This window comes from Ipomoea nil, unplaced genomic scaffold (genome assembly GCF_001879475.1).
Source record: "Ipomoea nil cultivar Tokyo-kokei standard unplaced genomic scaffold, Asagao_1.1 scaffold2338, whole genome shotgun sequence".
Taxonomy (NCBI): Eukaryota; Viridiplantae; Streptophyta; class Magnoliopsida; order Solanales; family Convolvulaceae; genus Ipomoea; species Ipomoea nil.
The window spans coordinates 1,304,011-1,314,674 of record NW_017618766.1 but is presented as its reverse complement, the minus strand read 5'-3'; positions in this window follow the sequence as shown (position 1 = coordinate 1,314,674).

The following is a 10,664-nucleotide window of genomic DNA, read 5'->3' as shown; positions in this document are numbered from 1 at the left end:
TTTAGTGATCTCCTCCGTGTGGGCCTGGACGTACTCCTTGGCGTACTCCTCGGCATCCCGCTTGATGCCCTCCAATCCTCGGTACACAGTTAGGGACACCGTAGTTTGCGGCTCTAGCATCAGCTGCTCACTTCGTTTCCTCTCCTCCTCCACAGTAGAGGCTGCCTACTCTAATTTTAGTTCATCTCATCAATTTGTTTTCCATCATCAGAGCGGGCAACGTAGATGACCTCCAGCTCGGAGAGTATGACCTTTTGGCACCGGCGAAGAGCGAGCTGGCACATTAGAGCTTGCACGCAAAATACGTGAATTAGTCTGAGTAAAGGAAAGAAGGAAGTCAGGAGGAAATCACTTTTCAACTGATCTGGTAGGTGCGGCGAGCAACTCCCTCCAGTAGCAGGTCAAAAATAGCCCCTTCAATGAACTCCAAGTCCTTAGGGAAGATCACCTTGTCAAGCCATTCATTCACCAGGAATTTCCTTTTGTGAATGGCCTTGCTAGCGTTGGCCACCGGGCCGACTACGATCCGTTTAGCAACAAGGGCTTCAATTGAGGTATCTCCCGGTCATTTGGTCCCTAACAGACGTGGCGCTTGTGCAATCGCAGTCGGGGCGGCCGACTCCTTCCGCTTGTTATCTAGGCAGCCCGGGCAGTATGAGGCCACGCCTTTCCCCTTATCGGCGGCACTCAGGCTAACCCGGCCTTGAGCTCGAAGGAGGCTCGGTGGTCAGCCATGGATTCAGCAGGATGCTCCTCGGCGGCCTGTTCGTCTTCGGAGATGAGATCTACAGCTTCAATAACGGAACTAGTGGAGTGGTGGATGACCAGCTCGTTGTTGTCGCCCTCCTAATCTTCAACCGACTCCTCAGATGACACATCGGTGTCTTTGTTCCCTACAAAACAAGTAAAAAAGATGAGCACGCAAGCTTAGGGGAAGTCAGTGAAGAGGGGGGTAGAACCTGAACCTGTGTTAGCCGCTCCAGCCGGTAGAATGTCTGCTACCTGCATAGCACGCAACCGGGACGATCTCCTGGTAGATATGAGGTCCCTCTCGAAGATCCTCTTGACTAGCTCTGCCAAGGCGTCCAGGCACGACAGCCTCTTCTCTAAGCGGTAGTACGATGATTGCACGAAAGCCGCATGGTGCGCAACCGGTCGGACGAAGAAGTACTCTTCCTTCCAGCCCTTGTGGCCCGATCAGCTGCTTCGACCGCCGCCACCAGCGAACCCACTACCGAGCTCCACCATCGCTACTTTCCAGCCTAACCACTATTGCCGATCACGACCTTCCCTTAACACCATAAATGCTCAATTGAGGAGAAAAGAGACGGGAGTGGCTGAGAGCAAGAAGAAGGGAATGAAGGGAACTGTCGTCTGTTCTCTTTTGAAAAGAGAAGCAAGATACGCTAATATCATATGAGTATATATATATATATATATATATATATATATATATATATATATATATATATATATATATATATATATATATATATGGGGTGTCACAACTTCCGCCGCGGGCCGAGCAGTCGGGGGACGTGCTCGAGATCAGTGAGAGATATGGTGGAATAGCGGCCCACCAGCCAATCCAAGTCCTCGAAGTGGCCTGGATCAAGTTGGATTGGCGAATCAATGGGGGCGGCAGAGGTTGGGCCCGATGCCCTCGCGCGTCCGGGAAGTGGAGTTATCCTTAACGGCGGGAGAAAGAAGAAGTTGGGGTTTGGGAGGACAACATTGAAACATAGAAGGAGAAGGAGGCTAACCTTAAGAAAAATGGAGGATAGTTGGTTGGAAGGGAGACCGGAGACTTATCGGATGGGATGACCAGAAATGTGAACTGGAATCGCTTGAAAAGAAGGAAGAAATTGAGATCCCCGGAGGAGAGGAAGGAACATAGGAAGTTTAGAGGGTTAGGGAAACGAAAGTGAAAGAGAAGGGTGAAAGGGGTGGACACTATTATATGGGAGGTCAGCTACACAAATCATGACACATGTCGCTCATCGGATGACTGGCAGGCAGACGTAACGTCTGACAAGACGGTTATGCTATGGTTACTTTTTCGAAAATATAACCGACGGGAAGTGGAGAGGCGTATTCAATATGCTTCACTAATTGCATCTTTTACTGAACCAGTCGGGGTGTCCGAGGAGTTGAGATGATTTAGGCGATTTTGGCATCGGCCCAACTGGCTGCGGCCTTGCACTCAGCTACACTTCAAGATTGACAATTTGAGGGGAATCCTACCGGCAGTCAATACTCAGGCCCCCGGGTACTACACTTGGTAAATTATACTTTCTCAAGACATTGCCCGACTAGATCTTAAATAAGTGAGTGACCGGTGATGGATACCCCTAGTAGGGTACCCAGTCAAGTGTGCCCCTAGGTGGTCAGGAGGGTGCGGCTTAATCCCTTAGAAGATCAGAGAGAGATGACCCAGCGGCCTAGTTCTTTCCTACCGTTGGTTCAGCCCGCCAGTTAGTCCAGTTGAGCGACCACTCAAGGCAGTCGGATGTGCCCAGACCGGGTGCCGATTCCAGAGGTGGTGGACGAAGATTTTGCGGAGATTCTTTCCATTGGTGGCAAGGAATTTTCGTTTTTCTTATTAGGAAGTTAATCTAGCAGTTTTAGAAACATTCCTAAATTTAATTTAGTTAATTTATTCTTTCTTGCCTTTTTCAAGGCCCAAATCTCTTGTATAAATACTCTCTTGAGGTCACATTGTGAGGGGTTCTGAATTCAATACAAGCATTGTTGCTCTGTCTTACTTTTCACTCATATATTCTCTCTTTTACTTAGTACTTTTACGATAGTGTTGGCCCGCTGTCCGGCTGCCCTAAGCCGTAAAACCAACACTTAGATTGATGGATGTGGAGGAGTTTGAAGATAAAATGTTGAGCTAATACGTATTGATACCCTGTTGCAGTAGGAAGCCGCATCCCTTTGCCACAGTCGTAGTAGGAGGCCTCTGTCCCAATAGGAGCCAGGATTCCAAGAAAATACACTCCACAACCCCACAAGGCCATAACAATTGAATTGTTAGACATGTATGCCCTAGGAGCCAATATTTAATGTTTTCGCATTGATTTCTTATTAAATAAATATAATAAATAAATATTTTATTTATTCTTATTTTGGCTTAGTTAATGTTTGATATTATTCCATACAATCTTTTTAATTCTACATTCTTAAGAGTTAAGAATATGAGTTACGAAGAATTAATAAATGATGTATTTTAAAAAAGTTTCTAGTCATAGGAATTCTAATTGGGCATTAGCTAGAATTTCGATAAGACTAGCACATTGTCCTTCTTATGGTGAATCTCCTTCCATTCTGTATGAGATACGAAGAATAGACATGTGGATGATTGTTAGAGAACAGGTCATTGAATACTGACTTACTACAACGTACCGCATGGTGTTTACCTATGTGTCATCAGTATGTTGTATGTTACAAGTATACAATAATCATTTGACTTGAGACGACATGGTTGTCTCGTACAAATGATGGACTAGTTTTTGTCAGTATGCGTCTTTTGTTCCTTATGGGACTATAAGCAAGGGCAGAGCTAGAATTAGATGATGCCGGGGGGCGGGCGGGGGGGGGGGGGGGGGGGGGGGGGGGCATTTACGATATAAGAGTGAATAATTAAATGTATTAATATTCATTTAATATATTTTAACATACATTTTTTTTTTGAAAACTTCAACATACAGTATTAAATCTACTAGAATTAATATTGTGAAAAGTCTAGAAAATAGGAAATTTAGTTAGCAAGATTGATTGGGAAAGGCTAAATGTTTTGAAGAGGGAGGACACCAAAATAAGTATTATACTATTAAAAAAATTTTGGAGGGGAAGGGTAGGCCAGGCCCCCCTGCACCATGCAGGTGGCTCCGCCCCTGACTATAAGTGTATTTGGTGGCTTAGTTCAGTACTATACGAAGACATGTGTGCGTTCAATAAAGGATCCATCGCCTTGAGGTAACAAAGATGTTCTAGTTTATACCACGAGAATCTCTGGCCAGAGTATAATGAAGTTGGACTTCAGATTAAGAATATTGAATAGACATATTGACCAAGTTTATGAGTTTGACCAAGTTTGACCATGACATTTACCTGGTTTGGAACAAGTGTTGTGTGGAAGGAATGTTGCACGATATTTGTAACGGAAATGTTCATTATAATATATAAATATATTTCGTTGTCAACTAGGTAGTCATGTCATACTACTAGGTGTCGCTCATGACTTCCGAGTTATTTAATAATGAGTTTGACTATGAACCTAGAAAGTCAGACCTTAATGGTTTGTGGTAATGCTGAGAACTTTAAAAGAAATTGATAAAAAGTTATCAATATTGAATTAATACATTAATAGCTGATTAATTAATTAATTCAATATTGGGTAGTTTTGGATTTTTAAAGGCTAGCATCTTTGGGCCCAAACCAGGGTATATAAATAGCCTTACACTTTTTTAAAAGATGAAGTGAAAAAGAGATTCGAGTCAGAAAAGAGTTTTCACGTAAAATCTCTAGGAGTTCTCACGTGACTCGCTGGTGGATGGACTAGAGGCCATACAATTGGGCGGTTTAGGATTTTCATCTGTCAAAGCACGCTTCAAGGGTAAAATATTCTAACTCCCTCTTTAAACGTAGAAGAATCAGCGGACGTAGACAGGAATCGGCTGAGAGCGGTCAATCGTCTAGGTAGGCGCTACATTTCTTTGAGGTTCTAGGGTGGCTGCATGTCTAGAATAGCTTGAACCTTCTCCGGATTGGGCTCGATTCCTCACCTGGTCACCATATATCCCAGAAACTTCTCACCCCGAATTGCGAACGCACATTTCTTAGGGTTTAGCCTCAAGTTATACTTTCTCATGATCTGGAAGCAGTCAGACAAGTCCTTCACGTGATCCTCCTCTTCTTTGCTCTTTACCAGCATGTCATCAACGTAGGCAGCCATCGACTTTCTGATTAGGCTCTTGAACAGCCTGGCTACCATACGCGTCCAGGTGGCCCCCGATTTTTTCAAACCAAAGGGCATTACTCTATAAAAATACACCCCATCCGCGCGTGATGAAGGCTGTCTTCTCTTCATCGGCTTCGTGCATGAAAATCCGATGCTACCCTCGAAAGGCATCCATGAAGAACAGGGCGTAGCCGGCCATCTCATCAACTAGCTGGTCGATCCGGGGCCGTGGGAACGAATCCTTTGGGCAAGCTGTGTTTAAGACCGTGTAATCCACACACATTCTCCATGTCAGCGGCTTGGGCACCAACACCACGTTGGCTAGCCAACCGGGGTACTTTACTTCTCGAATATGACCGTCAGTTAGTAAACTGTCTACCTCCTTCTTCACAAAATCTCTCCGGTCATTGGACAGGTAACGTCTCTTCTGTCGCAAATCCTTGAGTTCCGTAGCCAGGTCGGCCACACCAGGTTGCACTCGTTCCCGCCTGGCTGGTGATTCTCCGCTACTTTCCACATCAGCGGCAAGGGTAGAAAACATTTGGATGCTTCTATCTCTGGTTCCCCATTAATTATTATTCCTGTCATTTTAACATATCATATTTTTACATGGTAAATAAGTAAATCTAGCATTATTTGTAAATAAGTAGATCTAGCAAAATTCATGTGCATTAAGGTTGAGTGGTTGATTCAAGTGATCTTTTCTCCCTTTATCTCATTTAAATATTGCAAGTATTGTATATTTGTATTGGTGAAAGAAATATCATTTTGGCTTAGTTGTTGAACTTGCTTTGTTCTCTTTTGTGCTTTGACGAATGAAGGGTGTATTGCTTCTCACTACTTTTGGAATAGCTTGTTTATATGCAATGCCATTAGAATCTTCAAACCAATCTAATATTACATTATTTTGCCACACCATTTCTCTATTTATGTTCCTTCTCTCTTCAAATAACAGTGAAATTGGTTCAAATATATCCATGTATTATTGTACTAAAAAATGACACATTGAAATGATATTCGTCTCACTTTTCTTCTCTTTATTGTAATTTGAGGAGAGGGGATTACAACTTCAACAGCTCTGACTGAACTTGCCAAGCATTTTCACTGTTTTTTTTTTTTTTTTTAAAAAAAAAAAATTGTTATTTACACTTCATGTCTCTAATCAGTATTTTATTAGAATAGTAAATTGTTGTAATGTTATTAAAGTTTTTTGATGTAATTATTAATTTAGATCTTTTAGGTTCATTTTAAATTTTTATTTTCTTTCTTTATTTTCTCAATGCCTTTTGACATAATAGGGGTTCTTATTACTTTATTTCCAATACTTTATAATTTTCTAGCTCAAAATATTTAGAATTTCTTAATTTTTAAAAAGATTTATAGTTTCGGGTTAAAGCACCCGAACCCGAAATACGCCCGACCCAATATATCCAAACCCGAAAAGAATCCGCTAATTTTCAGTTCGATTTCATATTTAAAAACACAGGGCCCGAAAACTATCGGGTAACATATTTAGGCACGGGTCGAACCCGACCCCGACCGGCGACGGCATTGCCAACATTTCCAGAGCGTCTACTACATCTAGTGCGTGCCATTAGCAAAGTTTAGAGACAGAACCTTTTGTATCGATCCTCACAGATGGTGTCAATGTTTGTTTTACGCCTTAGGGCAGCCGGACGGGGGCCAACACTACACTACTACAGAATTCGCATATAACGTCGCCCTTTTAACGTTGATTTTATACATAACCGACGTTAAAAGTTGATTTAATTTATAAAATTTTTAAAAAACATATAATGTCGACATTATAAATAAAATAAAATAAAATAAAATAAAAAAGAAAACAATACGACGTCGGCTATCTACATAGCCACGTCGTACGCCATTTTAGTTTTTTTTTTAATATATATTTCATCGTATATTGTTATTATTATTTTTAAATCCCCAGGCCTCACAAATCAACCACAGCCAACCAATTAAACCAATAACCACCACAGCCTCTCCTCTCCGTCGCACCACAAATCGGCGCTCAGCCACCGCCCACCGCCACATCGCCCCTCACAGCCACCGTCATCCCCTTCGTCTTCTTCTTCTCCCCAAACGAAGTTCGAGCGCCCGTAGCACAGCCACTGCAGGCCCCACAGCACAACCTCCGCTGCACCGGACCACAGACGAACCGCTACACCGCGTTCCCACCTTCTCGCACGCACGACCTACCTTGTGAGTTTTTGTATATTTTTTAAAATATTGTTTCAATTTTTGAATTTTTGGGAGTTGACAATAATTATTTTATTATGGATGTTTAGAATTATAGGTCCATTATTTTGTGTTGCATTGCGAAGCTGAATGTTGAGTGTTTCAAGCTCATTTCTAAGGCCTACTTCAAATTTGCTAAATTAATCGTGGCATAAATTTTTAAAATTAACTCCTTGAAAACTGGAGAGCATTTATTTGCAAGAACATTCTAATCAAGGTCTAGTAAAGCATGTGCTTGTGCATCCATCTGTAACTTGATAATTGTAATTTTAGTGGGATGGATTAAAGTGTGTGTAAGTGTAAACGGAAGCGTGGAACTCCCGATTGTCGAACTCAAGGATGGCAAACCGGAGCAAGCAAAGTGCAAGACAATCCTATGTTACTGTGCATCAACAACGATGAACTAGGTGCAAAGGAAGAGTAGGTGTAAACATGGGTATAAACCAGGAAAACAAGGAAAATAAAGGAAAACAAACAAATGGGGAAAACGGAGATTTGGATGGAAAGGATTTGTGATTATGCATTCATTGGTCTAACGGTGGACAAGAGATGGTGCAAAGCTTGACTAACCTAATGGGAGAACCTAGGCACCATCACTAGGCTGCGTAGGACCTAGTCTCTCATTCCCTATGTCGGGTGAGGCATTTCACCAAACACTTGGTGGGCGGTCTACCGTCCAGAACTACCGGAGATTGTAAGGTTAAGTCTAAGGAGAAGGGCAGTCTCTTACTCCTTTCCCACTCTCACACTCCTCTCTCATTGGGATCCTACAATGGAGAGAGGATCTATATGCACACCTCTACAACATAGACATTCAAGTCATTCATACATCAAATCTCATCATCTAATCTATACAAAGCATGAATACATAATCAACAAATCAAATCGAATCCAAATCCTAGAAATCTAGCAACTCATCATCATTATTAGGGTAGCAAACACAAATTAAATTTGAAATTCAAAGCAAGAAAGAAATGTTACCCAAGTCTTCAATCTATTGTGTAGGCATCCAAGGAGAAATGTAGAACAATGAGTGTAGATCTTCAAGGAATTGTAAATCTACCCTAAGAACTCTACAATCTGATTTCTAAAGTGGGAAAGTGATTGGTTATCAAGTAGTCCCGCAACTAGGCCTTTAAATAGGCAAAATCTGAAATTTCCGCGAAAGTGACCGTCCAACGCACGCCACAACACGCGTTGTACTTTCGGCCCTCCCGACAACGCACTTTACAATGCGCGTGGGAGCATGTGCATTGGAATTTGTCCTTCTTGTCTTCTGCAAAGTTGTAGCCCTTTAATTTGTCAAATCATAGCCACTTGAATCATCTCATTTGGACACTCCTAGCTCGAGATATGTTTCGATTACTGAACTGTCGCCGGAATGCCCTGAAAATGACAATGTTTTGCTATTTTCCTACAAAGGCAACATAAATAGTCATTGATCCTAACTTCTATCAAATTAAGCTATTTAAGTGTGAATTAGGCATAAAAGACTCCAAATATAGTACAAAATACCTCCTAAATACCCTATAAAACATAGCATCTTTGACACTTATCATAACTGCATATGTTGACAACTCTATAGAACCCTCTGCTAATGGCTAACGGATTAGAAGATACAAGTACTTGTGGCCAGTATTTATAAATGTATCAGAACTGCAGTTTAATTCTTATACCAGATCTGAAGTTATGCATTGTTTATATTTGTATAGCAAGAAGGGAAAATGGTTCTAGTACCGATTTATATGCTATTTTCCCTTTATTCTTTGATGAGTTCCATCTAAGTTGTCACAATTGCATGCATAATTTATTTAGGATTTATGGGTTAGTATATATTAATATGTAAAAATTCAAGTATGCTATGTATATTCATAAATTATTATTGTTATAATTATAAATTCATAATAGCATGTATTAAGGTTGGATTTAGCATATTATTAATTCATAAATTCATGATTAAATATCATTCAATTTTGGATCCTTAGGTCAATTTTATATATTATGACCTACTAAAGTAGTTTGTTTTGGTTTCCTTTTAATTTTGAGCACATTTTAATTTGATGTGTCTCTGGGACTTTAGAACCTATTTTGAACAAGTCATTTAGGACATATCTTGGGTCATTAAAGTATGGTTCCCACCATTTTGATTGATATTTTAATGATAATTATAGCTCTTTTTAATTGTAACATGTTTATTAAGTTTTGATTATTACTAACTATCATATTTTATAATGGTATTCATCGTTGGTAATAATATTAAGTTTTGGGTCTACTACAGTATTAGACCAATTTTCATCCATGTTATAATTCACTTGGGCCATTGAGGTCTATGAGTCTAATTTGAGTGATTAAGTGCTATAATTATTTTCTTGGTCTGTTTTGAGACATTAAGGATTAAGGATTTAATTGTTATTTTGGCCATTAAGAATTACAAACTATTGTTTAAGTTGATTAATTTTTTAATCTATCAATAGTTTTTCGGGGCCTTAATAATAATATTAACTCTTTAATTTTATGGCAAAAGCAATATAGTTGGTATATTGTTTGTTTAATGGTAATTTGGTTATTACCTAACTTCAGTCTCCCTAAATATCATAATATGTTAGACTAAAATATCACATGCACCAAAGAATATGTGATCATAGGATCGACTAACCTCCAGCCATAGTTTCTATTACGATTGAGCGATCCGGACTGCTGCAGAGATAACGAGTATTTTGTCTCTCACTTTACTCAGCTCTCTCTAGATGGTGTATGAGGTATGTAATGTGAGCAGTGAGAGGACTAGTGACCTTATATAACCACTGGCCATCATTGTGGTTGATTGTCTTTAGGACTCCTAAATCCTAACCAGACTCCTAATCATAATGGTAGTCTAGTTATTAGGTTATTAGTGTTGCACCACATATCAAATACTGAATATTATCATAACTCATCCTAATGTTATAATAATAGTAACGGATAAACGTTACATAATAGTCATGGTTAATTATTATGTGGTAAATTGAGATTTGTATTTGGCATTCCTTAATTACAGTTTTGCCTTTATTGTAGTTATTATTAATTGGCATTATTAATTACTGTTATTAAGTTTAGGGGCTAATCTCATTTTATTACCTTCCATAATAATTATTATTTCATGGTAATATGTTATATTTGGTACATTGGCATGATTACCACTTCATTTTACATGACTATTAATGTTGGTAATTAAGTCCTACCAATGAATTTTTTAAACGTACCATTTGACGCTGCATCGAGTTTATTGACACCGATAGTGAAATTGGGAGAATTCTGGAGTCTTTTCTTCTCTTGTGGAACGTCATCGTTGTTAGCACAATGGGCAGATGCGGTTTGCATCATTAAGGTTAGCCATTAATTATCTTTTATGGTTATTATTGATAATTAGTGCTATAGTTACACTTAACCGTTATTTTGGACT